Source organism: Eubalaena glacialis, chromosome 14, assembly GCF_028564815.1.
Source record: "Eubalaena glacialis isolate mEubGla1 chromosome 14, mEubGla1.1.hap2.+ XY, whole genome shotgun sequence".
NCBI classification, from domain to species: domain Eukaryota; kingdom Metazoa; phylum Chordata; class Mammalia; order Artiodactyla; family Balaenidae; genus Eubalaena; species Eubalaena glacialis.
This window is the reverse complement of record NC_083729.1, coordinates 92,444,165-92,459,071: the sequence shown is the minus strand read 5'-3', so window position 1 is coordinate 92,459,071 and position 14,907 is coordinate 92,444,165.

Sequence of the window (14,907 nt, the reverse complement as noted above, 5' to 3'; positions counted from 1 at the left end):
GTAACAGTGGGGGACTTTAACACCCCGCTTTCATCAACAGATCATCCAGACAGAAAATTAATAAGGAAACATAGGCCTTAAATGACACATTAGACCAGAGGTACTTAATTGATGTTCATAGAACTTCCATCTGAAAGCAGAATACACTTTCTTCTCAAGTGCACACAGAACATTCTCCAGGATTGGTCACATGCTGGGCCACAAAGTGAGCCTCAGTAAATTTAAGAAAATTGAAATCATATCAAGCATCTTTTCTGACCACAACACTATGGGATTAGAAATCTACTACAAGAAAAAAACTAAAAAACACAAACACATGGAGGCTAAACAGTATGTTACTAAACTACCAATGGATCACTGAAGAAATCAAAGAGGAAATCAAGAAATACCTAGAGACAAATGACAATGAAAACACGATGATCCAAAACCTGAGACACAGCAAACGCAGTTCTAAGGGAAGTTTATAGCAATACAATCTTACCTCAGGAAAGAAGAAAAATTTCAAACAACCTAACCTTACACCTAAAGCACTTAGAGAAAGAAGAACAAACAAAACCTAAAGTAAGTAGAAGGAAAGAAATCATAAAGATCGGGATAGAAATAAATAACAGAGAGACTAAGAAAACAACAGAAAAGATCAATGAAACTAAAAAGCTGGTTCTTTGAGAAGATAAAATTGATAAACCGTTAGCCAGGCTCATCAAGAAAAAGAGGGAGAGGGCTCAAATCAATAAAATTAGAAATGAAAAGGGAGAAGTTACAATGGATACCACAGAAATACAAAGGATCATAAGAGACTACTACAAGCAACTATGTGCCAATAAAATGGACAACCTAGAAATGGACATCCTAGAAGAAATGGACAAATTCGTAGAAAGGTACAATCTCCCAAGACTGAACCAGGAAGAAATAGAAAATATGAACAGACCAATCACAAATACTGAAATTGAAACTGCTTAAAAAACTCCAAACAAACAAAAGTCCATGACCAGATGGCTTCACAGCCAAATTCTATCAAACACTTAGAGAAGAGCTAACACGTATCCTTCAGAAACTCTTCCAAAAATTGCAGAGGAAGGAACACTCCCAAACTCATTCTATGAGGCCACCATCACCCTGATACCAAAACCAGACAAAGATACCACAAAAAAGAGAAAATTACAGGTGAATATCACTGATGAACATAGATGCGGAAATACTCAACAAAATACTAGCAAACCGAATCCAACAACACATTAAAAGGGTCATACACCATAATCAAGTGGGATTTATCCCAAGGCTGCAGGATTTTTCAGTATCCACAAATCAGTGTGATACACCACAACAAATTGAAGAATAAAAACCATATGATCATCTCAATAGATGCAGAAAAAGCTTTCGACAAAATTCAACACCCATTGATGATAACAACTCTTCAGAAAGTGAGCTTGGAACCTACCTCAACATAATAAAGGCCATATATGACAAACCCACAGCAAACATCACAGTCAACAGTGAAAAGAAAGCATTTCCTCTAAGATCAGGAACAAGACAAGGATGTCCACTCTCGCCACTTTTCTTCAACATAGTTTTGGAAGTCCTAGCCATGGCAATCAGAGAAGAAAAAGAAAGGGAATCCAAATTGGAGAAGAAGAAGTAAATCTGTCACTGTTTGCAGATGACATGATACTATACATAGAAAATCCTAAAGGTGCAACCAGAAAACTACTACAGTTCATCAATGAATTCAGTAAAGTTGCAGATACAAAATGAATACACAGAAATCTGTTGCATTTCTATACACTTAACGACAGAAGATCACAAGGAAAAATTAAGGAAACAATCCCATTTACCATGGCATCCAAGTGAATGAAATACCTAGGAATAAACCTACCTAAGGAGGAAATAGTCCTGTACTCTGAAAACTGTGAGATGCTGATGAAAGAAATCAAAGACAACATAAACAGATGGAAAGATATACTATGTTCTTGGATTGGAAGAGTCAATATTGTCAGTATTGTAAAAATGACTATACTATCCAAGGCAATCTACAGATTCAGTGCAATCTCTATCAAATTACCAATGGCATTTTTCACAGAACTAGAACAAAAAAAGTTTAGCTTATATGGAGACACAAAAGACCCTGAATAGCCAAAGCAATCTTAAGAAAAACGGAGCTGGAGGAATCAGGCTCCCTGACTTCAGACTATACTACCAAGCTACAGTAATCAAGACAGTATGGTACTGGCACAAAAACAGAAATACAGATCAATGGAACAGGATAGAAATCCCAGAGATAAACCCATGCACAAATAGTGGAAATAACTACTACAGAGCAGAATAAAGAAAAAAGAATGAAAAGAACTGAGGACAGTCTCAGAGACCTCTGGGACAACATTAAACGCACCAACATTTGAATTATAGGGGTCCCAGAAGAAGAAGAGAAAAAGAAAGGGACTGAGAAAGTATTTGAAGAGATTATAGTTGAAAACTTCCCTAATATGGGAAAGGAAATAGTTAATCAAATCCTGGAAGCACAGAGAGTCCCATACAGGATAAATCCAAGGAGAAACACGCCAGGACACATATTAATCAAACTATCAAAAATTAAATATAAAGAAAACATATTAAAAGCAGCAAGGGAAAAACAACAAATAACACACAAGGGAATCCCCATAAGGTTAACAGCTGATCTTTCAGCAGAAACTCTGCAAGCCAGAAGGGAGTGGCAGGATATACTTAAAGTGATGAAGGAGAAAAACATACAACCAAGGTTACTCTACCCAGCAAGGATCTCATTCAGATTTGATGGAGAAATTAAAACCTTTACAGACAAGCAAAAGCTGAGAGAGTTCAGCACCACCAAACCAGCTTTACAACAAATGCTAAAGGAACTTCTCTAGGCAAGAAACACAAGAGAAGGAAAACACCTACAATAACAAACCCAAAACAATTAAGAAAATGGGAAAAGGAACATACATATCGATAATTACCCTAAATGTAAATGGATTAAATGCTCCCACCAAAAGACACAGACTGGCTGAATGGATACAAAAACAAGACCCATATATATGCTGTCTACAAGAGACCCACTTCAGACCTAGAGACACATACAGACTGAAAGTGAGGGGATGGAAAAAGATATTCCATGCAAATGGAAATCAAAAGAAAGCTGGAGTAGCAATTCTCATATCAGACAAAATAGACTTTAAAATAAAGACTATTACAAGAGACAAAGAAGGAAGGACACTCACTATATAATGATCAAGGGATCGATCCAAGAGGAAGGTATAACAATTGTAAATATTTATGCACCCAACATAGGAGCACCTCAATACATAAGGCAAATACTAACAGCCATTAAAGGGGAAATCGACAGTAACATAATCATAGTAGGGGACTTTAACACCCCACTTTCACCAATGGACAGATCATCTAAAATGAAAATAAATAAGGAAACACAAGCTTTAAATGATACATTAAACAAGATGGACTTAATTGATATTTATAGGACATTCCACCCAAAAACAACAGAATACACATTTTTCTCAAGTGCTTATGGAACATTCTCCAGGATAGATCATATCTTGGGTCACAAATCAAGCCTTGGTAAATTTAAGAAAATTGAAATCGTATCAAGTATCTTTTCTGACCAAAACGCTATGAGACTAGATATCAATTACAGGAAAAGATCTGTAAAACATACAAACACATGGAGGCTACACAATACACTACTTAATAACGAAGTGATCACTGAAGAAATCAAAGGGGAAATCAAAAAATACCTAGAAACAAATGACAATGGAGACACGACGACCCAAAACCTATGGGATGCAGCAAAAGCAGTTCTAAGAGGGAAGTTTATAGCAATACAAGCCTACATCAAGAAACAGGAAACATCTCGAATAAACAACCTAACCTTGCACCTAAAGCAATTAGAGAAAGAAGAACAAAAAAACCCCCAAAGCTAGCAGAAGGAAAGAAATCATAAAGATCAGATCAGAAATAAATGAAAAAGAAATGAAGGAAACGATAGCAAAGATCAATAAAACTAAAAGCTGGTTCTTTGAGAAGATAAACAAAATTGATAAACCATTAGCCAGACTCATCAAGAGAAAAAGGGAGAAGACTCAAATCAATAGAATTAGAAATGAAAAAGGAGAAGTAACCACTGACACTGCAGAAATACAAAGGATCATGAGAGATTACTACAAGCAACTCTATGCCAATAAAATGGACAACCTGGAAGAAATGGACAGATTCTTAGAAATGCACAACCTGCCGAGACTGAACCAGGAAGAAATAGAAAATATGAACAGACCAATCACAAGCACTGAAATCGAAACTGTGATTAAAAATCTTCCAACAAACAAAAGCCCAGGACCAGATGGCTTCACAGGCGAATTCTATCAAACATTTAGAGAAGAGCTAACACCTATCCTTCTCAAACTCTTCCAAAATATTGCAGAGGGAGGAACACTCCCCAACTCATTCTACGAGGCCACCATCACCCTGATACCAAAACCAGACAAAGATGTCACAAAGAAAGAAAACTACAGGCCAATATCACTGATGAACATAGATGCAAAAATCCTCAACAAAATACTAGCAAACAGAATCCAACAGCACAATAAAAGGATCATACACCATGATCAAGTGGGGTTTATTCCAGGAATGCAAGGATTCTTCAATATACGCAAATCAATCAACGTGATACACCATATTAACAAATTGAAGGAGAAAAACCATATGATCATCTCAATAGATGCAGAGAAAGCTTTCAACAAAATTCAACACCCATTTATGATAAAAGCCCTGCAGAAAGTAGGCATAGAGGGAACTTTCCTCAACATAATAAAGGCCATATATGACAAACCCACAGCCAACATTGTCCTCAATCGTGAAAAACTGGAACCATTTCCACTAAGATCAGGAACAAGACAAGGTTGCCCACTCTCACCACTATTATTCAACATAGTTTTGGAAGTCCTAGCCACAGCAATCAGAGAAGAAAAAGAAATAAAAGGAATCCAAATCGGAAAAGAAGAAGTAAAGCTGTCACTGTTTGCAGATGACATGATACTATACATAGAGAATCCTAAAGATGCTACCAGAAAACTACTAGAGCTAATCAATGAATTTGGTAAAGTAGCAGGATACAAAATTAATGCACAGAAATCTCTTGCATTCCTATATACTAATGATGAAAAATCTGAAAGTGAAATTAAGAAAACACTCCCGTTTACCATTGCAACAAAAAGAATAAAATATCTAGGAATAAACCTACCTAAGGAGACAAAAGACCTGTATGCAGAAAATTATAGGACACTGATGAAAGAAATTAAAGATGATACAAATAGATGGAGAGATATACCATGTTCTTGGATTGGAAGAATCAACATTGTGAAAATGACTCTACTACCCAAAGCAATCTACAGATTCAATGCAATCCCTATCAAACTACCACTGGCAGTTTTCACAGAACTAGAACAAAAAATTTCACAATTTGTATGGAAACACAAAAGACCCCGAATAGCCAAAGCAATCTTGAGAACGAAAAAGGGAGCTAGAGGAATCAGGCTCCCTGACTTCAGACTATATTACAAAGCTACAGTAATCAAGACAGTTTGGTACTGGCACAAAAACAGAAATATAGATCAATGGAACAGGATAGAAAGCCCAGAGATAAACCCACACACATATGGTCACCTTATCTTTGATAAAGGAGGCAAGCATATACAGTGGAGAAAAGACAGCCTCTTCAATAAGTGGTGCTGGGAAAATTGGACAGGTACATGTAAAAGTATGAAATTAGAACACTCCCTGACACCATACACAAAAATAAACTCAAAATGGACTAAAGACCTAAATGTAAGGCCAGACACTATCAAACTCTTAGAGGAAAACATAGGCAGAACACTCTATGACATAAATCACAGCAAGATCCTTTTTGACCCAGCTCCTAGAGAAATGGAAATAAAAACACAAATAAACAAATGGGACCTAATGAAACTTAAAAGCTTTTGCACAGCAAAGGAAACCATAAACAAGACCAAAAGACAACCCTCAGAATGGGAGAAAATATTTGCAAATGAAGCAACTGACAAAGGATTAATCTCCAAGATTTACAAGCAGCTCATGCAGCTCAATAACAAAAAAACAAACAACCCAATCCAAAAATGGGCAGAAGACCTAAATAGACATTTCTCCAAAGAAGATATACAGATTGCCAACAGACACATGAAAGAATGCTCAACATCATTAATCATTAGAGAAATGCAAATCAAAACTACAATGAGATATCATCTCACACCAGTCAGAATGGCCATCATCAAAAAATCTAGAAACAATAAATGCTGGAGAGGGTGTGGAGAAAAGGGAACACTCTTGCTCTGTTGGTGGGAATGTAAATTGATACAGCCACTATGGAGAACAGTATGGAGGTTCCTTAAAGAACTAAAAATAGAACTACCATATGATCCAGCAATCCCACTACTGGGCATATACCCTGAGAAAACCATAATTCAAAAAGAGTCATGTACCAAAATGTTCATTGCAGCTCTATTTACAATAGCCAGGACATGGAAGCAACCTAAGTGTCCATCATCGGATGAATGGATAAAGAAGATGTGGCACATATATACAATGGAATATTACTCAGCCATAAAAAAGAAATGAAATGGAGGTATTTGTAGTGAGGTGGATGGAGCTAGAGTCTGTCATACAGAGTGAAGTAAGTCAGAAAGAGAAAAACAAATACAGTATGCTAACACATATATATGGAATCTAAGGAAAAAAAAAAAAGGTCATGAAGAACCTAGTGGCAAGACGGGAATAAAGACACAGACCTACTAGAGAATGGACTTGAGGACATGGGGAGGGGGAGGGGTGAGATGTGACAGGGTGAGAGAGTGTCATGGACATATATACACTACCAAATGTAAAATAGATAGCTAGTGGGAAGCAGCCACATAGCACAGGGAGATCAGCTCGGTGCTTTGTGACCACCTAGAGGGGTGGGATAGGGAGGGTGGGAGGGAGGGAGATGCAAGAGGGAAGAGATATGGGAACATATGTATATGTATAACTGATTCACTTTGTTATAATGCAGAAACTAACACACCATTGTAAAGCAATTATACTCCAATAAAGATGTTTAAAAAAAAATAGAGTGAAAAAAAGAAAAAAAAAACCCATGCACATATGGTCACCTAATCTATGACAAAGGAGGCAAGAGCATACATTGGAGAAAAGACAGCCTCTTCAATAAATGGTGCTGGGAAAACTGGACAGCTACATGTAAAAGAATGAAATTACAACATTCTCTACCACCATATACAAAAATAAACTCAAAATAGATTAAAGACCTAAATGTAAGACTGGATACTTTATAGAGGACATAAAAAGCAGAGTATCTTTTTGGATCCACCTCCTAGAGTAATGAAAACAAAAACAAACGGGACCTAATTAAAAGCTTTTGCACAGCAAAGGAAAACATAAACAAAAAAAAACCCTACAGAATGTGAGAAATACTTGCAAATATCATCATCATTTGCAAATGATGTAACCAACAACAGATTAATTTCCAAAATATTGATACATCAACAGCTCATGCAGCTCAGTTGCAAAAATAATAATAATAATAACCCAATTAAAAAATGGGCAGAAGTTCTAAATAGACATTTCTCCAAAGAAGCCAAAGGATGTCCAACAGGCACATGAAAAAATGCTCAATATCACTAATTATCAGAGAAATGCAAATCAAAACTACAATGAGGTATCACCTCACTCCAGTCAGAAGGGCCATCATCAAAAAGTCTACAAATAATAAATGCTGGTGAGGGTGTGGAGAAAAGGGAACTCTTCTACACTGTTGGTGGGAATGTAAATTGGTGAAGCCACTATGGAGAACTGTATGGAGGTTCCTTAAAAAACTAAAAATAGAACTACCATATGACCCAGCAATCCCACTCCTGGGCATATATCTGGAAAAGATAAAAACTCTAATTCATAAAGATACATGCACCTCAGTGTCCACTGCAGTACTCTTTACAATAGCCAAGACATGGAAACAACCTAAATGTCAATCAACAAATCAATGGATAAAGAAGATGCGGTACATATATACAACGAAATAGTACTCAGCCATAAAAAAGAATGAAATAACGCCATTTGCAGCAACATGGATAGACCTGAGACATTATCATACTAAATGAAGTAAGTCAGATAGAGAAAGACAAATACCATGATATCACTTACATGTGGAATCTGAAAAAATGATAGAAAGGAACTTATTTACAAAACAGAAACAGACTCACAGACGTAGAAAAAAAATTTATGGTTACCAAAGGGGAAAGGATGGGGAGGGATAAATTAGTAGTAACAGGTACACACTACTATATATAAAATAGATAACTACCAAGGACCTACTGTATAGCCCAGGGAACTATACTCAACATTTTGTAATAAACTATAAGGAAAAAGAATCTGAAAAAGAATAGAGATATATGTGTAAAACTGAATCACTTTGCTGTACACCTGAAAGTAACACGACATTGTAAATCAACTAGACTTCAATTTTTAAAAAAAGAAGAGGAGGAGGAGGAAGCAGAGAGCAATGTCTAGGCCATGCCATCCTCCCATGCCCAATTTAAGAGTTAAAGCTCTTGAGGGAACTCTACTCAGTGCTCTGAAGTGACCAAAATGGGAAGGAAATCCAAAAAAGAGTAGATACATGTATAGGTATAGCTGATTCACTTTGCTGTACAGCAGAAAATAACACAATATTGTAAAGCAAATACACTCCAATAAAAATTAATAAAGCTCTTGGTCAGCATCCTCTTCCAGTGGGAACTTCTGTCCCTTATTGAAGCTTTATATAAAAATGATTGGTTTAAAATCCTGGAAAGTAATTCTGATCCATCGAGGAAGACAGTATTTCTTGACTTAAAGGGGATGCTTGGAGGACCAGGTGGTGTGATTCGGAAAGCACTTGGCCCAGGGCCTCTGACCAAGCTTAGAGAATATTCCACCTAATGGGAGCTCAAGTACTCATCTAGCCATGGGGAGCTCCTGCCAGAAGGCAGCTGGCCGTCAGTGCAGTGTCAAGAGGAAACAGTACTTTGCTATTTCCAGGCTCAGTACAGGCTCATGAAACTGCAGGCCCACGATGCATACATTGAGGGGGACGTGAATCCTGCCATGGGGGGGGGCGGTAAGGGGGCACGGAGGAGGTGGACCCTGTTATGGGAGGTCAGATGGGGGCACGGCGGAGGTGGACGCTGTTATGGGAGGTCAGAGGGGGGCACGGCAGAGGTGGACCCTGTTATGGGGGGTCAGAGGGGGGCAGCGAGGAGGTAGACCCTGTTATGGGAGGTCAGAGGCGGGTAGCAAGGAGGTGGACCCTGTCATAGTGGAGGTAAGAGGGGGCAGGGAGGAGGTGGACCCTGTCATTGTGGAGGTAAGAGGGGGCAGGGAGGAGGTGGACCCTGTCATGTGGGGGTCAGGGGCCATGGATAAGCTAAGAGGGTGGTGATCGTCCTGGGGAGGGTGGCAGATTAAGAGGTGTGGGAAGGACCGCCTAATCTGAGCTATAGGTCCCGTTTTGTTCCTAACTCACGTTGTGTCTAAGAGGTGACTTTCTACCCCTCTGTCCATTGTCCTCACATGGAAACGTGAGACTAAGTCACCTGTTTCTTTCCGGGTGCCGTCAGGCTCCACCCAGCACCCCTTCTACAGCAGTTGGTCCGACAGGCTCTGTGTGAGGCTCTGAGGACTTCATGGCACAGAGTGTGGTGATCCACATCCTGGGTTCACCGTCCAGCTAGAGAAACGTCTGTCACACAATCACCTGTGTGATTGATAATTTTCCCAAAGAAGATGCCTTGGATGCCTTAAATAAACAAAAAATAAAGTGTTGATATCGTTTTCAATATAGCTGCTTTCATTTGTAATCTTGTGTATTTTATGTATTAAAAAGCATTATTCTTAGAAGAGATTTCCTAGACACACAAAAATGGTGAGGACCGTATGGTTTTCAATCAATGATCAAATGGGAGCCTCTAGTAGCGGGGGCAGATTAGACACATAACCTGAGTCCTCAATGCTCCAGTGGGAGCACATGAGCTGCTGAATGTGAGTTTTAAAAATCTGTTTAAAATGCACCCCTTAGATGATACGAAAGCAAGGAATCTGCAGAATCCCAAAATGAAGCGAAAGCAGACTTTGCCTGGAGGATTCTGCAGAATCCTGTAGAGGCTGTGCTTCTCTGAAGGCTGCTTGGCACTCAGAATAGGAGACAGAGCCCGGGTCAGATGCCCCCTATCAGACTGAGCCCCCAAAAGGCTCCACCTTGATGAGGGGAAGTGACAAATTAACCCATCACAGTGAAAAGGGCACTTAGGATGCTTTGGGTGGGAGTGGATGGGTGGGTGGGGAGAGGGCACCAGGAGAACAGGGACCACGAGGGGTCCCTGTTTGGTAGACGCCTACCCCCCAGCCCTGGCCCCTGACCCTTAGGCCACTAGCAACAAGAAATCCAAGTGCTGGCTGGAAGAATCCAACTTAACGCAGGCTTAACATTGCATGCAGCAACGGAGACCCAACACAGCCAAAAATAAAAATAAATACATAAATTTGAAAAAAACAAAAAACAGCTCCAAAGAAAATGAGTACATCATGGTTAGAAATTACATGACATCAAGGAGGCGAGACACCATGAGTGAAAAACAACGGGCGGCAGCTAGAAATAGAGCCGCAAAGACTTCAGATGGTGGAAATAAAGTTTAATACCGTTAAGGAAATGAAAGGGAAACTTGAAAATCTGAACAGATAACAAGACATAACTAAGCACATTTGAAAAAGGGAAAATAGTGAAATTTATACACCTGAATAAAGTTCAAGAAATAATAGGATGGGGAAGAAGTAACATTCAAAGAAATAGAATTTTCCAAATTTGTTGAAAGACACCAACCCTCAGATTAAGAAGCCCAAAAAACCCCAAGCAGTATAAATATATAGACACAGATATAAGTAACAAAGGTGGGTCTGTTATAAAGGACAGCTGGAGAGGACGGTGTCCCCTCCCCACAGGAAAGACACGTTATAATGAAAGCCTTCACATCAACAGTGGAAACCACAAGGCTATATGATAGTATCTTCAAAGTGCTGATTAACTCAAGCAAGAATTCTATAGCGAGTAAAACAAGGGAAAGTGTGAAACTTGGGAGTTTACCATCAAAGGACCCTCACTAAATGGATTCTGGAGGATGGAATTAAAGCCAAAGGAAAATGAGCTCAGATGTGTGGTCGGAGTCTGAAGGAGAAAAAGTTAACCAAGCGGCTTTGTGACATCTAATCAAACCAGCAACTATAAATGAAACAACGGTAACTTATGGGGAAATAAAGCAGACTAGATTTAAAATGCCAAGTTACTGTAGGTTATAAATTGGGAGGGGAGGTTGCAGAATAAAGTATTTTGGGGTCCTTGTACTGTCCAGGAGAAGACTATGGCTATTGATTACTGGTAACTTGTTTAATATGGATTAAATGGACAAACGCTAATAGAACAGACCCAGTGTAACCTTCAAAAGAAGTGAAGGGAAAAGAATAAGTGAAGGAAAACAAACAGTCCAAATGAAGGCAAGAGAAGAGGAAAAGGGGGAGAGGAACACGTAAAATGGGACAAGTCAAAATTCAAACTGTGATGTTAGAGATAAAACCAAATCACAAAGGACTTCCCTGGAGGTCCAGTGGTTGAGACTTTGCCTTCCAATGCAGTGGGTGCAGGTTCATTCCCTGGCCAGGAAACTAAGATCCCGCATGGGATCTTTTGGCATGGCCAAGAAACCCAAACATAAAACATAAGCAATATTGTAGCAAATTCAATAAACACTTGAAAAATGGTCCACATCAAAAAAAAAAAAAAAACTTAAAAAAAAAAGAAACCAAATCATAAATCACAATACATGTAAGTGGACTAAATTCTCCTGTTCAGACCTTAAGAGTTATACCCTATTTTAAAAACAAAACAAATTTCAGCTATGTACTCTTTGCAAAAAACACACCTAAAGCACGCAGAAAGATAAAAGGCCCAACTATGGAAAAGACAGACCAGGCAATTAGTAAGCAACAGGAGGCAAAATATAGTCATATTAATAGCAAAGGAGAATTCAGGCAAAAAGCATCATTAGAAATAAGGGAATTTGCTGCATAACAATAAGTGATTCCATTCACTGGGAAAATGTATCGATTCTAGATGTGTGTCCCATGTGAATTTGTGTATAACCTCATGTGAAGCCAGACTGACAGAATTAAAGGAAAAACTTGTCAAATCCATTGTCATAGTAGATTTTAACACACTTATCAGTAATCGGTAGATCAAATGAACCAAGAAACTCAGTAAGAAAATAGAATATGTGAACAGTGTCACAATCGGGCTTGAGCTAATGCACTTGACTGCATCTGATGTCTGGAAAAGACACATTCCTTTCAGGCACACATGAACACGTGCTGGTTGGGCACACGCTCAGATGTAAAGCTGGCCTTGGTATACTTCAAAGAATTATGATCAGACAACATTTTCTAAAAACCGCAATGCAATTAAGTTAGAAAAGAAAGCCAATAAGATCATTAGAAAAATTCATTCACTTGGAAATTTCATAACACTTGTAATCGACTCATGGGTCAAAGGAGAAATTCTAATTGAAATTAGACAAATTCATCATCTAACTTTTCACATCAAACTCATGGGATACAATTCTTGAAAGGAAACTTAGAATAGTAAGAATTGGCCTTTGAAAAAAATAAGGCTCAAAATTGATCTAAGATCTAACAGAAATCAAAGACCCACAGGTGCAGAAGGAAGGAAATTAAGAGAACAGAAATTTATGAAATAGAGAAGCACATCAACAAGGCAAAAACTACATGTTTGAAAAGACAAGATTCATTTTTTTTAAAGGCACAAATGAAATGGAGTGAAAAAAACCATAACCACAGATGTTACAGAGAAAAAAAGATAAGATACTAAGACCAACTCTCAACACACTTCAAATTTTCATATAATCGATGACTATTGAGAAAGATAGGATTTAGCAAAACAGATTCAAGGAGGGAAACGAAGCCAGAATAATCCTTTACCTGTAAAAGAAATGCATGCAATGGTCAAAAATTTTACCATGAAGAAAACACCACATGCAAATGGCTTTATCAGAATGCTCCCAAACATTCAGGAAACAGATAATTCCATTCTTACATGAAGAAATAATAAACAATTCATTTTAAGAAGCCAGCATAAGCTGGACACCCAAACTGACAAAAACGGAACGGGAAAGAAAACTACAGCCCAATCTTCCTCATGGACACGGATGCAAAAATTCTCAACAAATATTATCCAACCAGATCCAACAATGAAAAAAAAAATCATGATCAAGTTAGTTTTTATTCCAGGAATCAGACTGATTAATATGAAAATGTATTACTAGAATTGTTGTTAATTAACAGATTTAAAAGGATATGTTATCTCAAGAGATAAAGAAACTAGAATTCAGCATCCATATATGACATTTAAAATTTTTCTTAGCGTATTTTTAAAAGAATAGTAATTTCCTTAACTTGACAAAAGACATCGACCAAGAACACCCAGCAAACATACTTTATGGAGAAGCACGGCAACATTTAAGATGAGGAATAGAGTGCAGACGTCCTTTCCATCACGCCCACCCCGCCTCCCCCTCAACGCTGCACTGGGGTTTGCGGCAGCCCCAGAGGAGTGAAGAAAAAGAAACGAAAGTTTGCATGGAACTCTGTTACCCAAGCTCTCACTGCTCGCCACAGGACAGGCCAATAATCAGGAGACGAGGTGTTGGGCAAAGAATAACGACTTCCTTCGGAGAGCCCCCAAACCCAGAAGACGCTGGGCTCCTGCCCCAAGGAGCCATCTTGCCTGCGTCAGCAGTCAGGCTCCTTTTATACTACAAGGGGCGGGACTAAAGCCAAGCACTTCCTGGTTCCCGTCAGCCTCCGGGGGGAGGTGTTAATTTCTCCCTCGTGCAGTCATTCACACGTGGGCCTGCTCAGGAGGCTCCCTGGGGGCTAAACACAGGTGTTTGAGCTGAATGCTCATTTACCTTCATCTCTCGGAGGCAAGGGTCCCAGATGGGCCATTGTGTGGAATTTAAGCTTATCGGCAACATCCCTTTAGTGATTAACTGGTAATAGGATACAGAGGTTCTTCTCGATGCCAATTACCCGCTGTCAACGTCCGTTCCACAGTCTTGTGGGAAAAGGCACAAAGACTGCCCTGGCTATTTCCTACTGAACGGGGGCGATGAATATTCTTTAGAATCTTTAGTTGGTAGTAAACATTCCCCATTTTTAAAGATAGAAATTCAAGATAAAACACAAACAGCACTTACAAGTGCTAGCCTTCAGAGACGCAAACGAACCAGTTCACAAGTCGGGTAAAAGTCCAACAACTCCTTCCTCTCTCCAACAGGGTATACCCCACTCCAATACGAAACGAACTGGCTTATTCCAGAGAAAAAGCCCCAAACGGAGAGGAATAAAGGTCCCGGCTGTACACGCCGGAGCCACTTACCCTAGCGCACGCAGCCCGTCGGCTCCCAAATGTCGATTCCTTCCTTCCACTGCCAAGCGCTGGGGCGGCCGGTGCTGCTTCAGAGAACTTTGAAGGGCAGATCCTCAGGACAAGGGGTCCCGGCAGCTGCTAGGGTCTCACCCCAGAATTCCCCAACCAGGGCTGGCAGGCCACGAGCAGCAAGGCTCCTGGGTGTCTTCATCAAATTGGTTACTAAGTCCAAGCTTGTACTGCTCGCCACACGACAGGCTAATAAATCGAGAGGCGAGTTGCTGGGGCAAAGAATAGTGACTTTATCTGGGAAGCCAGCAGAGCAAGACGGCGGGCCAGAA